This window comes from Lissotriton helveticus, chromosome 2_2 (assembly GCF_964261635.1).
Source record: "Lissotriton helveticus chromosome 2_2, aLisHel1.1, whole genome shotgun sequence".
Classification (NCBI taxonomy): Eukaryota; Metazoa; Chordata; class Amphibia; order Caudata; family Salamandridae; genus Lissotriton; species Lissotriton helveticus.
In genome coordinates, this window is record NC_136060.1 from 448495217 (window position 1) to 448522414 (window position 27198).

Here is a 27198-nt window from a genome sequence, read left to right on the forward strand (position 1 = left end):
GACTGAAAAGGAAGGGAGGATAAAAACAGAAACGGAGTGCTAGTAATTGAACATTCAAAGATTTCAGAAAGGACAGAAGATCAGATTTACTCTCAAGAGAAATTTGAAGGGTGTTCCAGTGTCTAGCTGTGCCCACCATAAAACTCCTCCCCCCAGCAGTTTTCGCTTTGGGGACAAAAAGGTTAAAAGCGGATGAGGATCGAAGAGTCTTCAAGGACCATATCTACAAAATGTATGCTTAAGATAATCTAATCCATGGCCATGCGGTGGCATGGATTCACAGGGACTTAAATTGAATCTCCTTTTTCATCGGGAGCCTTTGCAATTGTGGTACTGATTGAGATTTTGGTACTGCAAGCAGCAGTCGAGCATCTGCATTTTGCAGAACCTGCAATTTATTCAAGCTTTTAGTTCAAATATTTAAAAATAGCACACTACAGTAATCAAGTTTCGATGATATTAAGGCAAAAATTACAGATTTCTGTAAGTCCATAGGAATGAACAGTAGAACTTTCCGAAGATTTTTTACTGTTAAAAAACGAGAGGATGTTGTAGAGTTAATTTGACACTTGAAGTAGAGTTTGACATCAAAGTCGGCTCCCAGAACTTTTACCTTCCTGACCGGGGTAGGGAGATCTCCCATCTCCACCGGCCACCACATTGGTGACCAAAAGGCAGTGTCCTTCCGAACAGGAGAACCTCTGTCTTACCAAAATTCAGTTTCAGAGAATTATCTGACATCCATTTCCCAAATTCTCACATACAGTCCTGAAATCTAAGGGCTGTGCCTTTCAGATCACTGGCCAGCGATGCCACAATTTGTGTATTGTTGACATAGGATATGAATGAAAAGAGGAATGCCTTAATGGTTCTAGCTAGTGGTGTAACATACAGATTAATTAACGTGGGGCTCAGAGAAGATCCCTGCGTAACTCCACAAGGAAGTGAGAAGGCCTTAAACCCAAAGCCATTGACTTCCACAAACTGCTCCCTGTCTGAGAGAGAGGACGACAGGAGACTTAGTGCCATATTGTCTAATAAAATGAACGCAACCCTCCCACTCTTATCAATGGTTTGCCTAATTTCACAACAGGTTGATCTGGCACAGAACATGGGCAGCGCTTAGCCACCGAACATACTCCCACTTCATCACTGAATCAAGCCCTTAATGATGACAAAACTCCTGGAGATGTGGACATGGCTGACCTTCCTAGCACATCAGGTTTGCCTGGGCAGTGGCAATAGTGAGTCTCACTGTGCCTACAACAACACCTACCACCCCAGTTACAACACCTAAGCCAAGCCCTGTCCCCCAACCTGTTTACCTAGAATAGTCACTAACATCTTATGCCCCCCAGCCCTGGATTCTGAGGTGACAATCACCAACCCAGTCACTGAGAAACCAGGAATCACTGGGAGGGTGCAGCCTGGACCAATGGCACATGCCTGTGGAGGTAGAGTTTGTGGGGGGAGTTTCTGTGGGCCCGCTGAGCGAGGCCACTGGGGCACCAATTGGCCAAGTCTTGGGTGCACATCAGGAGTCCCAAGGCATGATGGGCTACTAACCGAAATCCAGGAGAGGAAGCAACTGCAGAGGGACATACACGAGGAGCTGGTCACCCACAACACCAATATGGGCTAGCTTATTGGGGCGCTTCAGGAAATCCACACAACTCTCTGCAGGGCTTTTCCACCACCACCTACCTCTCTTGTGGTCAAATAACATATGTGCCATCTACATCTATGGCAGCTACAGGAAGGAAAACCCTATCAGAGGTAGACATTATCTGCAGACACTCCTGCCTCCGCAGCAGCGGATCCCCCACGGTCGCAAGCAGGACTGTCTATGCAAAAATTATGGTGCAAATGGCAAGACACCCACCACTGCTAGTAAGAACCCTCACACCTAATTTCCTCCAGTATGTGCAACACATTCACTTTGTGGACTATTATGGACAAGTTTTCCTTTCTGATTAGAGTAGTAATTTGGACTTTAGACAGTTTGGCATCTAAAATTATGGTTTCATTTAACATGACTGACTTCTTCACTTTTGGTTTTCCCTGCTTGGTTTTGCACAGTGTTTATTTTCACTGCATTCACGGCAATAAATATAGTAGCCACAAACTCATTGCATGCTGTAGAATCTCTCACATCTAGCAATTTATATGTGTACTCCCACGTGAACTTTAACCCCTTGCATGCTGCCGTCGGTCGTTGGCTGACGGCAGCACTACCTCCCTAATGCTGCCGTCGGCCAACGGGCGACGCAGCCCCACCCACTCTTCAGAACGCCCGCACCGCGGCGGTCCGCCGCGGTTAAGGCGTTAAAGTGACAAAACAAGCTACTGTGTAAACATGGATATGTTGCTTGTACACAATGTTTAACTCACAACCATGTCACAACAACACATAATACATGTGTTTTGTCTTATAACATTTTTATTTCATTGTTCCAATCATAGGCTGCAATGATGTCAGATACATAGCAAATCATACGATTCAAAACTTCTGTGTCAGTGATCACATTTTCAGGTGCAGACCTTAAAAACATGGAAGGAGGGGATACATCAGACAATTTCCTTTTGAAAAGGCAACATTAAATTGGTCTATGTTAGAAACGGGGTCTATAGTTGGCACGGATATGCACCCTAGTCCAAATAGGGACCACAGCTTCCAACAGGGTATCTTGGCGCAGAGCAGGATGGCTTAACTGCAGAGGCAATATGTAAATTGTTTGTGCAACACACCCCCAACAGTGACACAGTAACAGCACTCACAAAAGGATACTACACCAGTTTTATATAAAAATAAACTTATTTTTAACTATCTAAAGATTGTGCAAGAGCAAACAGATGGTAAGACTCCACATATACAATCAAAAGGTGTCAGTAAAAAAAGAATGTCTTTTGGGATGGCTGTTACAGGCATTCTAGTAGGGACTGTCTTTTAGCTGGAAAACATTAGGGCAAGAACAATTCCTTAGTATATATCATTTATAGTAGAATAAGCCAGTCCCTGATATCGGCACGGACGTCCTTCAGCGGGAAAACCTCTAAAGCAAACAGTTCCCCAAGTGCAGTGGATTTAAGCCTTGATCGCCGTGTTGGGAAAGCCTGTCACTTTTAGGGTGTGCAGAATGCCCAGATCGAGAGGTTTTGCAGGTGTGGCACTCTTTGAGCACCGATCACATTGAGGGCAGAGCGTTTCTATTGATGTAGCGTCAAAGGTGTCAAAGTTTGAGGGCCCTGGTACTGCACCGCTCTCTCACACAGGTGCGGGCTAGGGAGGTTGCCGTGAAAAGCAGGAGCGGCCCGATCCCAGGAGGAATGCACAACGGATCCCAGCGGCCCGTTACCAAGGGAAGACAGTCCCGCAGCCGGCTGGTAAGAAGACAGTTCGCCAGCGAGGTAGCTTTAACCCCTTCGACGCTCATGACGAGCTGGGCTCGTCATGCAGTAGCCTGCTCACACGCTCATGACGAGCCCACCTCGTCATGAATAATGGGTTTTTGTAAAGCCCAGCGCACGGCTGTAAATCTACGAGCATCGATGCGTTAAAAAGTGGAGAATGTCAAGGTGCTTACATTTTTTAAAAGAAAGACTTCGCGCAGGACTGAATGCAGCGATCCACTGCAGTATCTTTCAACACTACCGCCCACATAGTCTCCGGCCAGCATCCCGCACCCTACCCAAGGCAACACAGCACATTGTAACTTAGTGCCCACGCCAAGTGTTTACATGACGTTGGGGGCGAGGTCGACACCGTCACGGAGCTACTTCATCCTCTGGGGCCCTCGGCCCTTGACGCGGCTGTACGGGAGAGGAGCGGGGAAGCCTTTGCTGTTTTCAGCGCGGCCTCGCTTCCTGGCTCGGCGCTGACATCAGCGGGGGGTGCCTCAATGGAATCCTGGTTGCTTGGCGACACCTGGATTCCCCAAAGCTTCTTTGCTGCCTCGCGGCCACGGCTGTATTGACTTGCAGTGCCCCCGCAGTTCCCAAGCAAGCAGATGCGATCCCCCATGCCCGCGGCTGTGATTTTCTGGAGCGATTTCAATTAAGTCCAGATCAAGCCCGCAGCAGTGATTTCGGGAACAATTTGGATAATGCGCTCAGCTGAGAGAATTAAACATCGCGCTCCACTCGGGCCAGCGGCGGTGACTTGGGGGGTGTTAAATGAAATGGTTTTCATTTGGGGCAGCAGTTCCTGGGAGCTGTCAGCCTCAGCAGTGTGGCAATCTTCCTGGTACAGCAGTCTTCACTCCAGCAGAGATTCTTCCTAGTCCAGAAGTGTAACAAAGATGTGTGGCCAAGACCCTCCCTTTTATACCCTGCAGTCTTGTTACTAGAAGGGGGCAGAAGTCTCTGGAAGGGTCTGGGGCAGGGGTTTCTGGAAGAGTCCAGTGAGGTCTGGGATGTTCCCTGCCTTCCCTGACCTGGCTGTCACAGTGACAAAAGGCAGGGACGTTAAAGCTACAGTGGGCATCCAGTCACAGCCCATTCCATGGGAGAAGGTGTGAATCACCACTCCCACCTCACAGCCCAGGCAGGCTATCAGTATGCAGATGTGAGAGGGAAGTCTGCAGTGCCCAGACTAAGGGGCTCATTAGGATGGCGGACGGAAGAGCCACCGCGGCCCTGGAGTAGGCGGAAAAAGCCTTTTCCGTGTCCGCCTGCCGCGGATACTCCGTCCGCCATATCAGGATAGGAAAACGTGTCAAATTTCCGTCCGCGACGGAAAAGCACGCACCGCCGCCGAACTAAACACGACCACGTGGCGGACGGAATACATCCGGAGGCCCCGCCGTACGTACTGACGTCTAAGACCGTCCCCCAAATCAAGATGGCGGAAAATACACATAAAACCGCAGCGGAAAAACAACCTGTCTGAACACGGCGGAATCCCCACAGTGAACATAGGTGACATAGCAGAGATACCCACTGCAAGCTGACCACCACCATGGACCCAGCGCTACACGCTTTCCCGATGCTCTTCGCGATCCACCACGTCCTAGTCATGGCCCACTATGGACGACGACGCAGGTAAGGCACAAACCATTGGCTGTCTGGAGGGGAATACCGGCAAGGGACGTGACGTAGGGAGGGGGATGTCATGTTACCGAAACCACTGATGAGAAGCAAATACGAATACACATTTGTAGTACGCAAGCAGGAATGGCAACGACAGACCACGAGACTTGATAGACTACCTTTATTGTACAAAATAGGGGTATAATCACAGTGTATGCGTGAGCATGGGCAAAGTGGGCACCAGAGCAGCTACATCATTGGCAGTTAACGAGAGGGCAGAATGCAGTATCAGAGCATCAACAGGGCATTGTGCAGTACAGAGCAGGTACATCAGAGGCAGTAAACGAGAGGGCAGAATGCAGTATCAGAGCATCAACAGGGCATTGTGCAGTACAGAGCAGGTACATCATAGGCAGTAAACGAGAGGGCAGAATGCAGTATCAGAGCATCAACAGGGCATTGTGCAGTACAGAGCAGGTACATCATACGCAGTTAACGAGAGGGCAGAATGCAGTATCAGAGCATCAACAGGGCATTGTGCAGTACAGAGCAGGTACATCAGAGGCAGTAAACGAGAGGGCAGAATGCAGTATCAGAGCATCAACAGGGCATTGTGCAGTACAGAGCAGGTACATCAGAGGCAGTAAACGAGAGGGCAGAATGCAGTATCAGAGCATCAACAGAGCATTGTGCAGTACAGAGCAGGTCCATCAGAGGCAGCACGTGAGAGGGGCTAAGTGCATCAACAGTCCATTACACAGAACAGGTCCATCAGAGGCAGCACGTGAGAGGGGCTAAGTGCATCAACAGTCCATTGCACAGAACAGGTCCATCAGAGGCAGCACGTGAGAGGGGCTAAGTGCATCAACAGTCCATTGCACAGAACAGGTCCATCAGAGGCAGCACGTGAGAGGGGCTAAGTGCATCAACAGTCCATTGCACAGAACAGGTCCATCAGAGGCAGCACGTGAGAGGAGCTAAGTGCATCAACAGTCCATTGCACTCGACAGGTCCATCAGAGGCAGCACGTGAGAGGGGCTAAGTGCATCAACAGTCCATTGCACAGAACAGGTTGATCAAAGGCAGCACATGAGAGTGCAGAATGCAGTATCAGAGCATCAACAGGGCATTGTGCAGTACAGAGCAGGTACATCATAGGCAGCACGTGAGAGGGCAGAATGCAGTATCAGAGCATCAACAGGGCATTGTGGAGTACAGAGCAGGTACATCATAGGCAGTAAACGAGAGGGCAGAATGCAGTATCAGAGCATCAACAGGGCATTGTGGAGTACAGAGCAGGTACATCAGAGGCAGTAAACGAGAGGGCAGAATGCAGTATCAGAGCATCAACAGGGCATTGTGGAGTACAGAGCAGGTACATCAGAGGCAGTAAACGAGAGGGCAGAATGCAGTATCAGAGCATCAACAGGGCATTGTGCAGTACAGAGCAGGTACATCAGAGGCAGCACAAGTACGTGTCCCTACCAACCCGTCACAGGAACCACAAGAGTGCCACGCAGTTCTCAATGGACACACCATGTGAAATAACATTTGAGTGAAGTGTTCAGCACCTCACATCACAGAATCAGGGGGACTGCGTGAACTACCTGCCTCGGACACACTGGCAGCACCAGCAACTGGAGTGTGAGACACAGCCACAGCCCGAGTGACACACACATGGGCCACGGACCCAGACACACTGGCAGCACCAGCAACAGGAGTGTGAGATACAGCCACACCCCGAGTGACACACACATGGGCCACGGACCCAGACACACTGGCAGCACCAGCAACAGGAGTGTGAGACACAGCCACAGCCCGAGTGACACACATATGGGCCACGGACCCAGACACACTGGCAGCACCAGAAACAGGAGTGTGCAACACAGCCACAGATGTAGTCACTGACACGTGACCCACTGACCCAGACAGACTGCCAGCACCAGAAACAGGAGTGTGCAACACAGCCACAGATCTTCTAACTGACACGTGAGCCATAGACCCAGATACACTGCCAGGACCTGCAACAGGAGAGGGCACAACTGACACTGTGCCACTACATGATGCATTTCAGCCAACAACAGACACAGTGCCACCATCTGATACATGAGAGTCAACTGCACCAGCGCCACTGGGACAACTGAAATGATGAGCCACAGGGCTGTATGGGCCAGGAGGCAGGGTGGGCCTGGGAGCTGGGGATAGCTGACCTTGAGCCAAATCGGGGTTGGCAGGTGTCAATGGTGTGTGTCTGCGTTTCTTAGGGATGTGTGAGTGCACCCTGGACAGGACAGGACTGCCAAGTGGTGGGGACTCTAAAGAATCACCACCCACCATAGGTGGAGCATCTGCAGCCGGGGATCTGGTTTCTGGGGACGTGCTGGAGCCTGCTTGTTGTTTGCTCTGTGCCTGCCGCCTGGACTCGGAATCATGTGTAATGGGGGATGCAACAACAGGGGACACCCTCCTCTGCTTCTGACTGGCCTGGATGGGAGTGGAGGTATGGGGGGACTCCGCCGCGGAGACATCTGTTTGGCGTTCAGTAGAAAACATCAGCCTCAGTGCAGCCAGGGGTGAAGTATGCCTGTCCTTGATTGCGCCATTGTCCATGCTAGATGCCTTGTCCGTAGGATGTGCCTTATCCTTAGGTGGAGTGTTGTCTCTGGATGTAGCCTGTGCCCTGGTCGCCGCCCTGTTCCTGCCAGCAGACTTGTCGTCTGTGGTGCACCTGTCTCCAGTAGACACCTGCTCTCTGTGTGTGTCCCTGCCCTTGGGAGATGGACCTTGCTCTGCTGTGGGCCTGCCCTTGGGAGTCTCCCTGCTCCTAGGAGGTGCCTTTGTCTTCTCACTGTCCTTGGGAGTGTCCCTTTCCTCTGCTGTGGGCCTGCCCTTGGGAGTCTCCCTGCTCCTAGGAGGTGCCTTTGTCTTTTCACTGTCCTTGGGAGTGTCCCTTTCCTCTGCTGTGGGCCTGCCCTTGGGAGTCTCCCTGCTCCTAGGAGGTGCCTTTGTCTTCTCACTGTCCTTGGGAGTGTCCCTTTCCTCTGCTGTGGGCCTGCCCTTGGGAGTCTCCCTGCTCCTAGGAGGTGCCTTTGTCTTCTCACTGTCCTTGGGAGTGTCCCTTTCCTCTGCTGTGGGCCTGCCCTTGGGAGTCTCCCTGCTCCTAGGAGGTGCCTATGTCTTCTCACTGTCCTTGGGAGTGTCCCTTTCCTCTGCTGTGGACCTGCCCTTGGGAGTCTCCCTGCTCCTAGGAGGTGCCTTTGTCTTCTCACTATCCTTGGGAGTCTCCCTGCTCTTAGGAGGTGCCTTTGTCTTCTGACTGGCCTTGTCCAAGGTACAGTCCATGGACATGCGAGTATCCCTTGCCTTGGGAGTACCTTTTGTGTTGAATGCCTGTGTAGCTCCTGAAGGCATGTCCCCCAACAACACTTGTGGATCCTGTGTGTGTACTCCAGTGTATCTGACGTTGTCTACGTGAACAGATTTAGCTGATCGAGGGGATGGGGTCTGTGCCCTGCGTGCCCTGACGTGCTGTCTGACGCTGCTTCTAGTGCAATAACCTGTATTTGAGTCCTGCTCAGAATAATCACTACCCCCTGAGACATCCAGTGGTGTAGATGGGGAAACAGAAGTAGCACCCTGTTCATGCGACTGTACTATTGCAGACGACACACTGCTTGCCAATGACTGCACTGTCCTGTGTAGACCTGCAAGATCGCCATGCATCCCTTCCATGAATGCCACCACCTGCCCCAACTTCCTATCATGGTCCTGGAAAGCATTTGTCATATTGGTCTGCCCCACACACAGCTGTCGCAGCAGATCAACGGCCTCAGCACACAGTGCATTTTGGCTCACCGTGGCAGGGGCAGCGGTGCCTGCACCGAACGCCACTCTGCTCCCCCTACTCCTCCGGCCACGAACAGTACATGGTGCAGTTGGCGGAAGTGTGGGCCCTGTGTGCTGTCTTCCGACAGAAGGTGATGAGTGCCCACTCCCAGTCTGTGACAACAGTGCAGGCTCACCAAGAGTGTCCGACGAGGAGGACGATGGTGTCTCCACATGCGAGTCCTCAGGGACGGTCCTGTCCCCCCTCCGGCGCTGGCCTCCTCTGTGTCAGTCTGCGTGTGTGCGAAGTCTGAGCCGGACTCATTTCCTCGACTACTCTCCGCCGTCTGTGGCTGAGTGTCCTCTGTCATAGCTGAAATGCACATAAAAGATGTGTGAGTCATGGGCAGACTGACGTACAGAAGGAACAGGATTGCCAAATTACATAGCTGACAAAGATTTTGTAGCCCTCATCCTGCACACGGCCCACCTCTACCAGTCATCCTCACATTTCCTGCCATGGGGCCATGGACCACTAGGGGATGTGCTTCAACACTCAACTACTAAGCAAGTGGCGTGTCAACATGGCGGACCTGGATGTCAAATGAGAACCACCCAATGGGACCAAAATGGCATCACAGAGATACATACGCAACACGGAACTCAATACTGTGTCTGTGCACCAATACATGCATAGCACTCACAGGTTTCCTACACAGACAGTATGCTCACCGCTAGTTTGCTGTTGATCGGCACTCAGACGTTCGGCCAGTTCAGGATGCGTCACTGCAATGATACGGTGCATGAGAGGGGTCATGGAGCGTCGGGCCAGACGGGGCGTCCTTGGAATCATGCCCAGTGTTACTTCCGCTACATTCTTGCTCAGCCTGGAAATGTCGTCCCAGCGTTTGTGGCAGTGTGTATGTCGTCTGTTGCACACCCCCAATGCCCGTACTTCCCGTGCTATGCTCCTCCACAGGTCCTTGCGAAGGTGCAGCTTGACCTACCATGATGGGAGACAAAAGGGTTTAAGTCAGTGGACAGGTGGCCTGTCACACACATAGGGGCAAGACGTAACTGTCAGCAGCCATGCACAATCAGGAACATATGTCTAGCCCACACTACACAGCTAAGATAGAAATAGGCCTGATTATTTGGCCCCCTCATGCACACCAACATCTCCCACACTGCACTTACCACCCGTCCTGGTGCGCCGTAGAGGCGTCCATAGTTGCGGAGTACACCGTCCACGAGGACATCAAGCTCCGCGGCGGTGAAGGGTCGAGACCGGATCTCTTTGCCTCTCGACATGGCAAGATCATGGAGTATGGCACTAGAGCAGCAGTCGGTGGTCAGCTCAGCAGCAGCAGCAGGTCGAGGTGATGGTCACAGGCAGCAGTCGGTGGTCAGCTCAGCAGCAGGTCGAGGTGATGGTCACAGGCAGCAGTCGGTGGTCAGCTCAGCAGCAGCAGCAGGTCAAGGTGATGGTCACAGGCAGCAGTCGGTGGTCAGCTCAGCAGCAGCAGCAGGTCGAGGTGAACAGGCAGCACTGGTCCCCAGGGTAGGAAGTGTCATTTTGGCCAACACACATATATAGGGCCCTCAGCACGTGTCAGTGGCATACGTCGCCAGCAATTGGTCAGCCCTGGAAGCGTGTTCGTGAAATGGGCCAATGACTGGCCCTGTTGTTGCGGTGCACTGCTTCCGCTACTTGCGATTGGCCATATGCGGCCAGCGTCCCTCTTCCCATTGGCTGCGTGTGCAGGGACCGTCACGGGCACACATCGGCAACCGCACGTGCAAGCTTCAGGCACGGATGCTTCAGTTGCAACAATGTTCTATCACTGGCGCCTCCATGGCGGTGCACGTACTCAGCGGGGGAGGTGCAGGCCTATACACCCTGTAGATGTACTCAATGGACATGCCAGTTCATGACCCCCCTTACAGTCACCTTGCATCATCCACCGTACACCGGCCGGAGCGGCCGGGCCTAGGACGGCCGTGCCCGGCCATGTACACAACCACCGTGCCCGGCCATGTACACATCCGCTGTGCCCGGCCATGAACACAACCGCCGTGCCCGGCCATGTACACAACCGCCGTGCCCGGCCATGAACACAACCGCCGTGCCCGGCCATGTACACAACCGCCGTGCCCGGCCATGTCCGCAACCACCGTGCCAGGCCCGGCGGTTGTGTACATGGCCGGCCACGGCGGTTGTGTTCATGGCCGGGCACGGCGGTTGTGTACATGGCCGGCCACGGCGGTTGTGTTCATGGCCGGGCACGGCGGTTGTGTACATGGCCGGCCACGGCGGTTGTGTACATGGCTGGGCACGGCGGTTGTGTACATGGCCGGGCACGGCGGATGTGTACATGGCCGGGCACGGCGGATGTGTACATGGCCGGGCACGGCGGTTGTGTTCATGGCCGGGCACGGCGGATGTGTACATGGCCGGGCACGGTGGTTGTGTACATGGCTGGGCACGGCCGTCCTAGGCCCGGCCGCTCCGGCCGGTGTACGGTGGATGATGCAAGGTGACTGTAAGGGGGGTCATGAACTGGCATGTCCATTGAGTACATCTACAGGGTGTATAGGCCTGCACCTCCCCCGCTGAGTACGTGCACCGCCATGGAGGCGCCAGTGATAGAACATTGTTGCAACTGAAGCATCCGTGCCTGAAGCTTGCACGTGCGGTTGCCGATGTGTGCCCGTGACGGTCCCTGCACATGCAGCCAATGGGAAGAGGGACGCTGGCCGCGTATGGCCTTTGGGAAGTAGCGGAAGTTGAGCACCGCCATGGCGGCGCCAATTATGTTATCTTGTCAGACGCTGCACCGTGATGTGTTGTGTGCAGTTGCGTCATGAGGGATGTGAGCGTGATAGGAAAAGGTCATATGTCATACAATATAGCATGTGTGTCCATACTATGCCCATCGGTCGGCACACAATGGCCAACAGATGTGCATTTGTACGTGTTGACGTCGGGTGTGACCCTACAGACGTTCTTACATCTTCACAACTACACAGTACATCACGGCTGTATGGCCAAATTATGCATCTGTTGTCAGTGTCTTGTTCTGGCAAGGTGACTACAGTGGTGGTGGTACACATGCATTCTGTGTATGTGTTTTGGACGTTGTGTCACCATGCATGTAATTACCGTATGCACAACATTATTGGTGTTGGCATTTGTGCTTGATGACATGGCGTGTGTATAATTATCGTTTGTGTGCATGCAGTTGCATGTGTGTCTGTGATGTGGCTACTAAACATTAGGGTGAAGACTGAAGTTTTGTCAGTAAGGTTCACATGTGATGGAGTTGTACACGTATGCGTCGTTTGTAAGTTGACCTAAGTTACATCTCTCTCCCACACAGGAGGGCTCCAAATGTGCATCGCCCATACACTGTGCTGGAGGATATGGTTGACGAGGAGGTGATTCGGAAATTCCGGCTGGATCGACGTCGGTTGCTGGAGCTTGTGGCTCAATTGTCTCCTCATCTGCAGCCACGTAGGACGTATCCTGGGTCGATTACACCCACTGCAAAGGTCATGGCGGTACTACATTTCTTTGCTACTGGCACATTTCAGTACACAGTTGGACATGCCGGGGGGATGTCACAGGCCATGTTCAGCACGGTTCTTCGGGATGTCTTAACAGCTATGATGCTGTACAAGAATGACTACATACATTTCCCACGGCCGGAAGAGTTGGCAGCAGTCAAAGCTGACTTCTATGCACTGGGCCACATACCTCACGTTGTGGGTTCAATTGATGGCACACACATCGCTATCATTCCACCACGGGCACGGGAACAAGTGTTCAGGAATCGCAAACACTTCCATTCGCTGAACGTGCAGGTGGTGTGCCTGGCAAACAACATCATCTCCCATGTGTGTGCAAGATTTCCTGGCTCCGCACATGACGCCCACATCATGCGGAGCAGCATTGTCCCACGACTCATGGCAAATCTGCGACCCGGTCAAGCGTGGCTTGTTGGTGAGTGTGCAGTGGGGACTCTTGTGATCTCTGTGTTGCATGGGGTACCCACCATATCTTGTTGTGATGTTTGTGTCTGTCATCCCCCTACATAGGCGACTCGGCGTACCCAAACCGGCCCTGGCTCCTCAGTCCCCTACGTAATCCTAGAACAGCGGGTGAAATTCGCTACAATGATGCACATGGAAGGACACGGAGAGTCATCGAACGTACCTTTGGACTGCTAAAGTCTAGGTTTTGGTGCCTCGATAAGACCGGAGGGGCCCTGCCTTACTCACCAGGAAAAGTATGCAGGATCGTGATTGCCTGCTGCATGCTCCACAACCTGGCAGTACGCAATGACATTGAACTGCTGTTGGACCCTGAAGACGAAGAAGTTCCTCGGCCTCCCATCCCACCCATGTCGACTGATGAGGATAGTGGTGAGGAGGAAGGTGTGGACCAGAGGCGCCAGCTCATAGATCGCTACTTCCCTTGAATATGAGTAACTACCTCTAGTGGCGGTTGACAATGCCTCATGTATGTTTGCTGGTGTTGTGTGGATGTGGGGTTCATCAGCTGGGTGTTGTTTGTGATGGTTGCATATGTGTGTCTTCATGTCTTTGGACATACAAGTCTCCATGATGTGTGTGCTCTCATCCCATGCTTTTGTGATGGTTGTCGTTTGTGTAATGTTGCTGTGCATTGTGTTGTGATGTGTGTGTATCTGTTTCCTGACGTGTGTTTGCTGTCTCTGATTTTCCCTAGGTCACTCCCGCAGCGCCATGATCATGTACGACTATGATCCCGGAACCTGTTTACGTCTGTTTCTGAAGGCAATCATGTGAATAAACATGGAGGCAGAACATCATTGTGTGTGTAATGTAATGTAATGATGTCTTGTAAAGCGCATGAATCACCCCACATGGGGTATCTCCGCGCTGTAGACCGCTGGGGAACCCGTCCTGGCTTTCCCTGTGAGATGGTTCCTACTGGGTATCTCCAAGGTGAAACCAGGCATCCCCAGCGTATGTGGGTGGCCGTTGTGGAGATGAGGCAAGCTAATGCCCAGAGTTGCCGAGTGTGATCCTTGGTTAGAGTAGGCACCGAGGCGAGAATTATCGAGTCCGCTGACCATGGTCCAACAACCCTGCCGCGTCGGGAATTGAACCCTGGTCCCGGGCCGTCCTCTGCTCCCGGGTCTGCCACCTCTAACCAGTGAGCCACACCACTCCACTGTGTAAGTGCTATTTATTTACAGGTTGTGCTTTTGTGCTGGTGAATATTTACAAGTAAGTGAGGTGGAGGGAGTTGGAGTTGAAGGTAATGGCAGAAGAAATGTCCGTGCTGACACCACATTGGGGGGTGTCAAGGTAGTCCAGCAGACCAGTGGGAATGATTGTCTGTGGGACAGGATACTTAGCAGGGTAAATGTCTGGCACAGGCTGTAACATTGTCATTGGCGTCCCCTCTTGGAGCATGTGGATGGCGCTCCAACACTGCTCTCAGCCACTTCCTGCCTCGGCCGGCCCCTCCGTCTCTGAGGTGGAACAGAGTCAGCTGGGAGGGCAGGTTGTTGATGGGCCACATCCGTCGCCAGGGGCACAGGTGGTGGTGGCGGCGGTGGAGGCGGAGGTGACGGTGGCGGTGGAGGCGGAGGTGATGGTGGCGGTGGAGGCGGAGGTGACGGTGGCGGTGGCGCTACGACAATTGGTGGAGGGGGGGGTTGTTCCGGCCAACCCATTCCCTCCACATCGTTGCCTGCTGGCCCATGATGTGCACCATCTGGCCAAGGAAGCCAGAGATTTCGCGCAGGATGTTGGTGTTGTCCACTGAGTCCTGGTGTGCACGATCAGCGTTTGCCTGGGACCGGTCGTATGACGCCTGACACCTGGCAAGGGCTTGTAGGGACTGTGCCACTGGATGGGGTAGCTGTCCTTCCTCTGCACGGCGGTGTGTGGCTCGCCTGATTGGCTGATGTCCCGTTGCCTGTGTTTGTGGCCCACTCACCCTGCTTGTGTGTGAGGCCGATGGACCAGCGTCGTGCGCTGGGTTATGCTGGGTGGCACAGGCAGGAGTCGTGGTACTGGTGGTACTGGTGGTACTGGTGGTACTGGTGGTACTGGTGGTGGTGGGGACTGTGCAGATCACAGAGACAGGTGTCGCTGGAGTCAGACATGCGATGTTGGTCGGTCCCTGGAGTCCCTGTGAGCCAGATGGCCCTGGCTGCGTGCTTGGTCCCGCTCCATCCTCCGCACCGGAGCTGCCTGTGTCCTCGTCACCAGAGAGTCCTGTATGTGTGGGAGGCGAGGCTGGCGGCCGGGTACTGGTTTCCCCAGTCAGTTGACGATCACCTGAGGGACAAGATAGAGCTGGTCAGTAATGTGGACATTACATAGTTATATAGATTTGTAGACATTTCTGTTTCCTGTCGCACACACCCCACCCTCCACCACCCTCCCCGTAAACATGGGGGCCTGTTGGGAGTTGTAGTTTGGGCCTCTCACACACCCCACCCTCCACCACCACCACCCTCCCCGTGTACATGGGGGCCTGTTGGGAGTTGTAGTTTGGGCCTCTCACACACCCCACCCTCCACCACCACCACCCTCCCCGTGTGCATGGGGGCCTGTTGGGAGTTGTAGTTTGGGCCTCTCACACACCCCACCCTCCACCACCACCACCCTCCCCGTGTACATGGGGGCCTGTTGGGAGTTGTAGTTTGGGCCTCTCACACACCCCACCCTCCACCACCACCACCCTCCCCGTGTACATGGGGGCCTGTTGGGAGTTGTAGTTTGGGCCTCTCACACACCCCACCCTCCACCACCACCACCCTCCCCGTGTACATGGGAGCCTGTTGGGAGTTGTAGTTTGGGCCTCTCACACACCCCACCCTCCACCACCACCACCCTCCCCGTGTACATGGGGGCCTGTTGGGAGTTGTAGTTTGGGCCTCTCACACACCCCACCCTCCACCACCACCACCCTCCCCGTGAACATGGGGGCCTGTTGGGAGCCATGTACATGTTTGTGAGTTGGTGTCCAACGTGCATGGGTTGGGGCGTAGGAGATGTTTCTTCTCAGTTGTGTGAGCCTGACCATGTCGTGCTGATCGTGGTGCTTGGTTTGTACTCACCAGCCTCTTCTCCTTCGTCAAGTCAGTCTAGGCTCTCTGGGTGTAGTATCACCAGCACCTTCTCCTCCCAATCGGTGTAGGGTATGGGCTCCGGGGGTGTGCCACCGCCAGTATGATTGGCTCTGGCAAAGTTTTTAGCTCGGATGCCCTTCACCCTGGTCTTCAGGTCATGCCACCGCCTCTGAATTTCATGCTTCGTCCTCGGCACAGTCCCCGACGCATTCACCCGAGTGACGATCCTGTCCCACATGTGGTTCTTTTGCGCCACGGACGTCTGCTGGACTTGGGCCCCGAAGATGTGGGGCTCAACACGGATTATTTCATCTACCATTACCCTCAACTCTGTCTCCGTGAATGTAGGTTTTTTTTTGGGTGCCATGGTGTGTGGTGCTCAGTGTGTGAGTTGAGTGAGTTGGGGGTGCAGGTGTGTGGTGTGTGATGTGTAGGATTTGTGTGGTGGGTGTTTGTGTGGTGGGTGTGGTAGGGTGGTGGTTGTGTGTCTTCTATGTGAGTTAGCAGTATCTCGAATAGGGCCTCTTGCTAACAGCAATGCTGTGATGCAAAGGATTGTGGTAGTGTGTGGGTGTCATTTTATAGTCGTGTCTCAATGGTTGTTGGCAGTCAGATGGTAGGTGGGCGTGTTGACTAGTGTGCATTATTGGATACTTGGGACGTGTCATGGTGGCTTGTGCTTGGTGTTGGTGTATGGGAAGGGGCGTTGTCAATGTTCGTATGTTTGCTTTGGACTTGTGGTACACTTTCTAACATTTGTTTGCCGCTAGGGATGTTGTGCGTGTTGGCCTTCCGTAGTGATGCTGTGGTTATCGTTGCATTCTTTCCGCCGCGGACGTGGATGGCTGTGCGTTCCGTGGTACGGGCGGATTTATCCTAATTGCAGCCACGGAGTATTCACAGGTATGGCGGTACATGTGATATTTTCCGCGGTCATTTCCGTCCGCGGCAGTGGTTGTTCATTGGACTCCGTCCGCCGCGGACGGAGTTGGATGTGTTCCGTCCACCGCGGACGGTGTTGGTTGTGATCCGTCCTCCACGGTCGGAGTTTCGTGACATGATTATCCTAATCCCAACCGCGGAATCTCCGCGGCGCAGCCGGGAGTAAAATTTCCCCCACCATGGCGGACAGTACCCATTTCCGTCCGCCATCCTAATCGACCCCTAAGTGTAGGCAGAGAAATATCTACTTTCTAAAAGGAAGAATTCTAGAGAAGTAGTGCCTAAACTCCATATATCATTGAAAATGTTTCCCTGCCCGGATTCTAACAAGACCAAACATAACAGCCTTATTAAGTCCCAGTAAGACATTATGCCAGAAGGGGTGTTCCCAATGTTAGCCTATGGAGGGTTAAGCCTCACTGCAGTAACAGGGGCTTGTGGCAGATACGCCAGTGTCACAATGTTTTAGGAGAGAGCACCTGTACCTCAGCACTGTTTAGCAGTGGTGAGGCGCCCACATGCCTAAGTCCAACAAAAGGTACGGTAAAAATGGGAGGCACAAGTGCAAATATGTAGGTGGAGACCACCCTAAGGCTTACAGGTCCAACAGTCTATGTCATCAGCTGGAACCATCTTGCCTAGCTCACAAAAGGTACATGGCAGTACAACAGTTTCTATTGATAGGGTCATTCCAATACAGTGTTTCATCATCTGGTGGTATATCACAAACAAATGTCAGTGATGTGCCCTAAACACTTTGGTCTACAATGAGGAGACACATCAACTGCCACATAAAATGAATATACAATAAGGATTTAGCCAGTGTGAAGGGAGACTAGCATGACTTGGGCCCACAACGGCATTTTGTTGGAGCATATGATGCCACACATATTGCATTAGAACCACCACATGACAAGGAACAAATCCAATGGATTCCTCATTACTTCCATCCTACCGCTGTGCAAGCTGCCTAAGTATTTGTTTTGAACACCCAAAGTATGTGCTAGTCATTCCCAGGAACAATCCATGGTCACTTTGTATACGTAAAAAGCAATTTCCACATAAAGACGACATGGTGAAGGTAAGTAAACCAGACCAAAACAAAGAGATCAGCTATGAAACTATAGATATGACACAATTCACATAGTCAATTTCTGGAGTACACAGTCCATGACAAAAATCTAAGCTAAACAGAGCAGCACCAACAAAGTGAGCATGTGTCAAAACCTTCCTCCACAAACAGAGCTCTAGCTTCCTAACATTTTCCCTAAAAATAGAATCCTCACACCATCAAAACAAGAGCTGCTTTATTAACATACTTACACTCATGAGAAGAAGTTGTCGATGAGATCTTGAAGCAAGTCAGCTCATTCCTCTTCACCACTATCATCATAATTTGGCATTTCAGGATCCTCACCCGGTGGCACATCATGATCTTCATCCTCTGCCATATAAGAGTTGTTTCATCTCAGGGCGACGTTGTAGGAGAATGTAGTAGGTCACAGTGATTTTACACACCATATGAATCTGGCCTTCAGGAGCCCAAAAACCTGCTCCACTGGCCGCTGTGTTCTTCCATGGGCCCCATCGAAGCGGACTTCCACTGGAGTAATTGGATTCCTTATCAGTGCTAATTACCATGAATCGTTGGGATACGCTCAGTCTCCAAGATGGAAGACAGACATTGGTGCAAAATAAGTTACACACTTTATAATTATACAACCTGACATCACCCACATAAAGTTAGCATAGATCCTAACTACCAACAGGTCAGGCCCTCTCCAGTAGTACTTGTGAAAATAGCTGGGGTATGGTGCTGTTCTGAAGTATGAAGGAATCATGGACTGATCCTGGGAACAGGACACAGAAATTAGAGATTCATAAATCCGGTAAGCAGACAACTTGCACGTTGATAGAATGGAAGTGCTTCCTGTTACGGTTGAACTTGTTCCCTGGCTTGCCATCACACTAAAGCAATATGAGTGCCATCAATGGCTCCAACCACATGTGGGATGGGCCCAAGTCCATAGAAATACTCCTTCACATTGGCTAAATCCTCATGTCTGGGGAACTGGAAGTATCTGTCGATGTGTTTCATCATTGCTGAAAGCAGGTCTTGTAGTGCATCACTGAACATTGGTTGTGACATACCACCAGATATAGCCACAGTGTACAAGAAAGAACCTGTGGCCAGAAAACGCATTACTGCCATAAGTCTCACAATAGCTGGAATACGTGTGGGATTAGTGTTTTGAGGAAGGAGATAATTCTCCAACTGTTGACATACATCCTGTATTCTTTGACTATGGTCTGAAGGTCTGAAAATTGACTGTATACTGGAGGCTGTCCTGTGAACTTTCTCCCAGGGTACCTATGTATGGAGTGGAAACAATTCAGAAAATTGATCATAGTGTCCAGATTAACATATGCAGAAGAAGCCAAAAGTCATGTGACAAAACATAACTGGTTCAGAAAGCATTACACATGACAGAAAATTGGTGAAACCATTGATTAATTTGTTGAGAGACTGAATACACTCATCAAACACTGTAAGTACAATTAATTTAATAATTAGGAAACTTTACACCTCCGCATTATTGATGGGTACATCTCAGATTCATTCAGATGATGAATGCTGAGAGAAACTCTTAGTTTGAAATGACAAGCTAATGACATGGAGGCCAGCGGAGCCCAAAGTGAGTCTGTCATTAACATAAAAAGTAAGCCAAAGCGCTAGGCAGAGGGACATACTGTGCTTCAGGTGTGGATTTTTGTTTCCACATGAAGGTAAATGTCCCGCCATTGGACAGGTTTGAAAGGGTGTGGGAAAGAGAACAGTTTTGTAAGGGTTTTGCAAGACAAGGGAAAGGGTAAGTGCTTCACTGCATGAAGACAAAATTGCCGCTCAAATGCTTCAGAAGAGACATTCAAAGCATGCCCAGAAGGCCAAGTGACTACACCAGTTGAGGCAAATCAACACCAAGTCGATCACCATCTAATTCATTGTTAAAAGGTTCTTTAGGATCAATATCAACTGTCAGTTTACTCAATTTCAGCACAGTTGCTGATATAGGACTAATATCAGAGAACTCTAACATGAGTGCTCATCCCAAAATAATGTCAGTTCCATTTGTTGTTTCATGGATTAGGAAAACTCAAGACTATGAAAGTACAATTGCACATTACTGAGGACTTTATTCCTATTGCTTAAAGACATGGAACAACATTTACAGGAAGCTGTTTAAGAAGATCTTGAATCATTGCTCAAACATGATGTCATTCAATATTCCACTGGCCCAATGTCCTGGGTTTCTCCCACGGTGGTACTGCCCAAAAAAAGAACAGTGAAGGTGTTGTACACACCTGCGATGATATGCGTCCAGCAAATAAGACAATGAAACGAGAAAGACATCAAGTTCCACACATCGCCGACATGATAAGCCAATTGAATGGTGCAAAGGTCTTCACTCTCCTTGATTTGAATAAATGATGTCTTTAGCTGAAACTCTAGAAGAGCTGTAGGTACATTACAACCTTTTCTACACATTTAGGTCTGTTCCAATACAAAAGACAAAGTTTTGCTGTGTCTTCAGCTGCAGAGCTGTTTCAATATGTCATTTGATGTATCATACAGCCTATAATTTATGCGCTTTATTATAGGGATGACATATTGGTTTATAGAACGACATAAAGGGAGCACGATAAAGCTCTAACGCAAGTGACTCGTTTACTTGCCGATGCAGGTTTAACATTGAATCCCGACAAATATAAGTTCCAGAAAGCAAACCTAAAATTCTTTGGCCATATCTTTTCTGGTGGGGGTATGACACCTGCTCCAGCTAAACTGCAAGCTTTGTCAACTTCCAGTCCCCCACAAGGTGCTTCCATGTTAAGTTCATTCCATGTCTTGGTGAGCTACTGTTTTAGATACATATGAGACTTTGCAATCGTAAGTGCTCCTTTGAGAGACTTGACAATAAAGATTGGTCAAGGGAATGCTATTGAGAATGCTACTGAAATGGCATACTTTGATTCAAAGCTTCATACAGAGGTTGTTGCTGACGTTAGCCCAGTAGGGTTAGGTGCAATCCTTTCACAGCACAGCAGATCCCGAAATGCTTGAAGACATATTGTGTCATATGCCAGCAAATGTTTGTCCTAAACTTAACTTCACAACCTGAGAAAGACAGTTTAGCAGAGGTGTGGGCTTGCATTCTTATATGAAAACTCTTTCACACTTGTAATGGATTATCAAGCATGTTGACCATCTTTGGCAATACAAAGGCCAAGATACCTCCTTTCATTAAACATTGCGGTCTATGATTACAAGAATACAACTACACATTTGTGCATTCTCCGAGGAAAGATAAAAACCCTGCCGACTAATTCTCAAGAGTTTCTCTCTACTGCCATGGTAACCCTTTCAAGACGACTGAAGCCTACATCAATTTCATTGCGAAATCAAGCACACCCACCAGCTCCCTTTTCGTTGGCACAAATTGTACTCCCAAGATTAGATAGTGACATATTAAAACTAAAAGACATCATTACACATCAGTCTTTAAACAAAGACACTTGTCCTCTTGCTTGTGACATTGAATAACAAAAGTTAAAACATTTGGAAGATGAACTGTTCATTACTCAAAAGGTCATTAGCCTGAGAGGTCCAAGAATTGTTATTCCAGAAAGTATGCAGCAACAGAAGTATCATTGAATTGTCGGCACAAAATTAGCTATCCAGAGACCGAGTCTGGATTCCCCATCTCAAAGAGAGAGTTAAAGAAGAATTGAAGACCTGCCATCTATGTAACTGTCTTTCCTCGAAAACCCCTCAGCACACATTAAGCATGTCAGAGTTGCCAAAGCATGTATAGGAAGGAATTGCCGTTGACTTATTTGGTCCTCTTGACAATGGACAGTACCCGATGGTGATTGTTAAAGCATTCTCCCATTTTCCATTGATAGAAGATCTCCCATCCATCATTCAAGAGAGAGTCATCGAGAAATCAGACAGCATCTTTGTGACATGGGGTGTTCCTGCTATCTTAAAATCCGGCAATGGCCTACCTTTCAACTGTCAAAAATTCAGAGAATTTCTCAGACATATTAATGTGAAGCGTTAGAGTAGCACAGGCCAATGGTTTTGCCAAATGTTTAATTAGTACTCTCAAGAAAGCTGTTCAGCGTGCTGTATTGGAAATGCTCGACTTGTCTTAAATCCTACTGTTCGTGCTTACAGCTCAACCCCCTCATTCGACCACAGCGCAAACCCTGCAACTCTGAAGTTTGCGCAAGCCATAATGAGCAAGTTACCTCATTGGACCAACAGAAGTTCAAGGACTGAGGAAGAAACCCATATAAGAGACTTGGATCCTGAAAGGGAAATGAAGGCCTATGCTGACGACCACCGACAAGCCAAAGATGTTACTTTTACTGGAGGAGATCAAGTGCTTGTTTGTCAGTCTAGAAAATGAAACTCTAATGCTCCCCTCAATGCTGAGCCATTTCATGTCGTGACCAGCAAAGGACTCAGGGTGACTGCTAAACACTCCTTGCATTTCCAACCCGTGGCTCATCTCTTATCAGTCACTGATGTCAATGTAGAGACTAAGGGCCCGATGAAGGTAATTGCGAAATACCGAATTCTTAATACTGAATGTGACAAATTCGGTATTAAGAAATCGGTATTTCAGATGTAGGTAAGAATTCGGTAAAAAATACAGAATCCTTAATATTCGTTATTACCGAATCGGTAATTGAGATTCGGTAATAAGGAATTCCTACCCATTCATTCCTTAGGGCTTGGAGGCCCATAGGAATGAATGTGAAAATATTTGGTATGACGGTTTCGATGTTACCGAATCGGTAAGACCGGGAGGTAATTCAAGGGTGCCAGGGTGTCCAAAGGACAACCTGTTGCACCCCTGAAATGTGCATGTGTGCACAGGTGGCACACATCCATGCCCTAAGGGCATGGATGTGTGCCACATGGCACTTCTAAAAAAGCAAGAAAGTGCTTTTTTAAAGGAATTCGGTAATTACCACCAACTTGAAGTTGGTGGTAATTACTGATTCCTAAAGGCTCAAAAGCACTCTTTTATGTGCTTTCTACATTGCATTTAAGGAATCGGTATTACCGATTCCTTCCCTACATCAGGAATGGCTAAATACCGGTCGGTAACGGTGAAATTTACCGAATTTCACCATTACCGACTGGTATTTGGCCACCGACCTCGGGCCCTTGGTCTGAAAGGCTATTGAAGACACCCTTACTGCTGTTCCTACATAGCCAACCCAGATCATGGACACGGCTACTGCTTGCCTCCAGTTTCCAAAGACACAGTTGGGACATGTGATCAGAACACCATGAAGGCTCATGGAAGAGCTATGGTTGTATATATTTGTTAAAAAACATAATTTTTATTTAACAGTGGTGGAGATGTACGACTGTGTGAGTTAGCAATAACGAAACTCTTGTGGCTCCTGATGAACTTCATAGAACTATGACGAAACTGTTAGAGCGGAGTGAAGTGTTTGGGTTAGCGGTTACATGCAGATGAATAAAGATGTGTTATACTAAGCTCTGTGTATGGCATCGTCATTAGCTGGTACACAGGTTGGGAGGATGCTACACAATACATAACCAGAGCCTATACTATATAAGAAACATACATGTGACATTCAGGAAGAAGCAAAGTCTAATTCAATGTACATCAAGCTACCCAGGCTGAATGAAAGTAAGATGCAATATGAAGGTAGGAGAAACACTTGCGTTGTGGTGTCCGCAGATAATGTATCTGTACATTTGCTGAAGAAGGCCAAGATATACTATTTTGTGCTTTGGAAAAAATGTGTAACCTTTATAAATGTATGAGACTGGCTTCTGATGAGGAATTGTAATATCACAAATATGTTTTTTCTTCACAAATTTTTGTATCTGTTTAGAGTGATTCCCTTTTGTTGCTGATATTTTATGAATTGACTTTAGACATTAGCAGTTTTGCTTTAAGGTATAAGAAACTCCATTTCGGAAAGTGTTACTTTAAGCTAACTGTGATTACTATAGGATTGGGTGTCCTGGACTTGAAATTGTATATTTGTACAACAATGTGTAACTAATTCAAGAAATATTTGTCAGACGGTGTACAGGAAATCTCTGTGTTTGACTTATTTTCAGAGATAAGTATATTTACAGTGCTCTTAAGATACTCACATCCTAATAACAGAAAAAATCGCAATTCAAGACATTATTATTCTTTTGTTTTCCTATACTTTTGCTCAGTAAAACCTGTTTATTACAGGGGTTCTTCAGGATTCACGTGGCCATTTAAAATTTGGCTGAATGGGAACATTAAGGGCCTTATTACGATGTCATGTCGAGACACTGACAGTTAAACAGGACTTACCGACCTCCAGCCGGCGGTCCCGACTGCCTAGTTAAAATGCAACCGCGCATGGTGCGGTCGCATTCTCCCATTGAGAAATGGGAGTGTGTGTTCCTCCCTTAAGGTTCCTGACACAAGGTGCAGGGATCAATAGGGTGGCACCATAGGTGACCCCTAGGCCTCCAAACGGAGGCCAAATACAGAAGGAGACCCTCCTAGGGGCCCCAGACACACTTTCTGACAGACTTTCTATGTCAGAAAGGCCGGCATGGAAACCGGCCGGAAACTGTGCATTGTAATCCAGAAGACGCAAACGCCTTCCATTTGGATTATAGGCCGGTCTCCAACTGACAACCGGGCTCCTGGTGCTCGTCGGAAGCCAGCAAAAATGACCAGACAGTTTTAGTTTCAACCGGTTGTATCATAATCAGCCAGTTGGAATTGAAACCGGCCATGTCTGTCGTAAGGTCAGAGGCCTTACAGTCGATATTGTAATAAGCCCCTAAATCTTTGTTGCTCTAGATAGATTCAATGAAAGTGCTAGGTTTCTTTTAGAAATGGGATTCCTGGTTGGACTTGGTATGCTCCCAGGTCATTAATTTGAGCCAGTGGTTTCCAATGCTCAGCATGGGCACTCAGTCATCAACATTAGTGCTTTTCATGAGCACCAGTTCAGTACACATTCATTTATGATAGGCATGGGGAGGTTAAGTGATATTCCAAGAACGACTGGATGTTGAGCTGACCCAGAGACCTGAACCTGGTTGCCCAGCTCTGAAGTTGGTAGCTCTGGCCATTACGCCGCATCCTCTCCCCACTTTCATGGCTAGTAATTGGTTCTGTTTAAGGCGGCGCTAACAGGAGAAATGGGCTGGTGCAAGCTGCCTCCTAACAATAAACACTACACTTATGTTTTTTTTAACAAATTAACCACTGCCCTATGCTCACATTCTGGTTGCTTGGCACAGAGCAGTCAGGCTTATCTAAAAGGGGAATATGTAAAATATTTGTGCATCACACACAGAGTAGTCTAATGAATACATGGCAAAAAACTCCATACAGTTTTAGAAAAATAATTATTATATTCTAATCACAACAAAGCCGAAACAACAAAAATCCATTGTAGAGAAGTTGAGATATGGAATGTTAAAGAAATAAATGTAGTAAAGCACTTAGGGCTAGATGTAGGTAAATAATTTTTACCGATTCTACCGATTGTAAAATACCGAATTTTAGAATCAGTAAATCTGATGTAGGTAAAGTTTCGGTATTTTTTTACCGAATCGGTATTGAGGCCATAGGAATGAATGTCAATTACTGAATCGGTAAATACTGATTCGGTAATTACAAAAAAAATCAAGGTTGGCAGGGTGTCACTTTGACAGCCTGTTGCACCCCTGATTAGTGCTTGTGTGCCATGTGGCACACATACATGCCCTTAGGTGTAAATGCACATATTTGCATCTACATAGGAATTCGTTATTTACCACCAACTAATAGTTGGTGGTAAATAACGAATCCTCAAAGCCCTGAGGCACTGTTTAAAGTGCTACCTACATGTCAAAATACCGATTCGGTAATTTTACCGAATCGGCAAATTTACTGATTCGGTAAAATTACCGAATCTGTATTTTGACATCCCCTACATCTCAGTATCCAAATACCGGTCGGTAACGGCTGAAAATCGGTATTTTCGCCCGTTGCCGACCGGTATTTGGATACCTACATCTGGCCCCAAGATGCTTGTAGTGCTAATGAGGTTACTTTACGTCAGGCATGAGTGAGGGTATGCATTGAGTTTTAGCACGTTGGTGAGGTCAGGTTGAGCGGCTTTGAGAAAATAATCTTATATTTTGTGTAAAATATATGTATTTGCTAAGACACTGTGGTAGTCAGAATGTTTATGTATATGTATTCTGTTGATAATTATTAAAGCAAGAAACACAAATAAGAAATAGTACTAGATTCCGGGAGTCCTGCCACACTTGAATCCACTGCGTGAACCCATTGTGGGGAGCAGCTAACAACTTCAGACGCCACCGCTACTCGCTCCGCCGCCCCAGGACTACATCTCCCGGCTGCCTTAGCGGCGGAGCGCTCCAGTGATGCGACACCAGCGCCAGGAGGCGCAATAAGAACCGCGGTCCCTCGCGTCACGGGACGCGTGCGGGACGCGCCGGGGGCGAAGCCCGGGCAAAGGGCTGGCCGTCTGCGGCCGTCAGAGGCAGGAGGAGGCCGGGCAGGGCCATACCCCCCTAACATCTTGCATCTACCCGACGTGCGGTGAGTGGTATCCAAGTACGCCTCATTATCCTGTGGTCACTTGTTGAGAATTGGAAAGAATGGTGCCATTTCCCCAGCGGCTAATTTAAATACAATTGATACAGTGCTGGAGCATGCTATGAACCTGGTAAACAATGAAATCCAGTTGGCAGAAAAAAGACTGTCTGTGAGTACATTTAAACAACCTGCCACTAATCATTATGATAATTCAGACCCAAGCATGGCACAGTCAACGAGACATGTAGTAATTGTACACTCACCATTAATAGCATCTGGGGAAAATTCCTTGAACATTGAAGGACCTGATCCTACTGGGTTAGTAAGCAATGTTGAGGCTGAATCAAGCACTATTGCCCCTTCGACCACAGTTCATGCACCCCTCTCGCCAGACCCGGAACTATGTGGGACAAAAAAGAAGAGAAAGTCTTTAAAACCACCCTGTCCCAAACCCAAACGAAGGCAGCTTCCACGCTTGAACTCTCAAAGCACAACCCTAAATAAATGGTTTAGGGGTAATTCTACCACTACAGACCCGGATCCAATCCCAAGTAGTGATTCGTGTTGTGATCCCACCGACCCAATCATCGTAGGTGATGAGGATA